This window comes from Canis lupus, chromosome 5 (genome assembly GCF_011100685.1).
Source record: "Canis lupus familiaris isolate Mischka breed German Shepherd chromosome 5, alternate assembly UU_Cfam_GSD_1.0, whole genome shotgun sequence".
Classification (NCBI taxonomy): Eukaryota; Metazoa; Chordata; class Mammalia; order Carnivora; family Canidae; genus Canis; species Canis lupus.
In genome coordinates, this window is record NC_049226.1 from 38,507,127 (window position 1) to 38,508,549 (window position 1,423).

The window sequence follows — 1,423 nt, forward strand, 5'->3', positions numbered from 1 at the left end:
GGGGAAAATTTAGAGGGAGTCTGTGGTTCTAATTTGCTACAACAAATTATTCCAAAATCCATTCCTCTGTGTGGGCACATTTCAGTGGTTCCCAAATGGAAAAAAAAGAAAAAGAAAAGAAAAGAAAAGTGGAATTCTTATCTGGGTTTATGCAGTGGTATGTGCCACATAACTTCCAGTTTTTGTAACTCCTGCAAAGACAGAAGCTGTAGCCTGGACTGTCTTCCCCTTCTTCCCCAAGAATCTAAATCCTGTTCATCCTTAAACACTACTGAGGAGCTTCCCTCAATCCACTGGTCTGAGGCAATCTGACCTTTTGCAGATTTTCCACAGCATGTCGTGTACATGCCTGTTTCACATAAATTTCATCACTCAATGTTTTTTGTATCATTGTCTTCCCCACAAGATTGGTTAGCTCTCAATGACATCTTCGCCGTTATATTTGTCCCAGGGTACTTGGTGTGACGCCTTTGAGTTGGCAGGTGGAGGGTTATTTGTGGAGGAAACAGATGAACAGATCCATAACTTGTTCACTCATCATATTCTTCTTCTTGTCCGAGGGAAGCAAACTGTAGAGCAGCTTCCCTCTACCCCTTCCAGAGCAAAAGAAAACTAAGAGAATGGATGAGTTAGGAACTTTGACATTTCTGAATCATTGTCACATAAGTGAATCTGGACGTGATGAATTTCATTGTTAGTCTTTATTCTAGAAAGTTTTATTTCCCCACTCCAAGGTGGGGGTTTCAAATCAAAATTGAGGGTTTGGAAAGGCCCAAAATTGATTCTCTGGATGTATATGATGATCTCCTAGAGAACCAAAACCATCTTGTTTATTTCACCCCTGATGCACTTGGTCTTGCCCCAGACAATTGTGGGTCTTCTGTAAATATTTAACAAATTTCTGAAATAACAAAAGAAGGTAAGAATTCATTTTAACGTATGTCATCCTTGGGCAGGGACCATGCCAATCTTTTCTGCATCATTTTGATTTTCGTATATGTGCTGCCGAAGCGTGTGCTGATTTTAGCGTCTATTTGACTTCATATAATGCCAGAATGTCAGGGACTAAAATTTTGCCTCTTACTCATTAGTATAGATTTAGCCTAGAGGTTTAAAGACATGAAACTAAAAAGCAGGCAAATGTTTTGGTTACTAGTAGGTTAGAATTATGACAGAGGCAGTAACAAAAAAAAAATAAATGTACTAACAAAATTGTGGTTGGTTCTGTGGCCTTATATAGACACAGCTACGTAGAATTGTTCTAGTGAATAATGAATGTGGGGTGATGGCCATCTACTGTTTAATGGTTTTCAAACTAATGTTTAAAGGGAAATGAGTGGTTTATACCAGAGTCCAAATCATAGAGTTCTCAGCCAATAGTATATATGAGTGTTGATCTTGGATTAGTGATGGTAGTACATTA

General features: G+C 38.5%; 1 non-coding gene across 1 annotated transcript; it reads right to left on the reverse strand.

The window, feature by feature from the left end:
- Positions 1-911: 911 nt before the first annotated feature.
- On the reverse strand, positions 912-1,014 carry LOC119872120. The gene has a single exon (XR_005360301.1). It is a non-coding gene; the product is annotated as a U6 spliceosomal RNA (small nuclear RNA).
- Between the last annotated feature and the right edge of the window lie 409 nt (positions 1,015-1,423).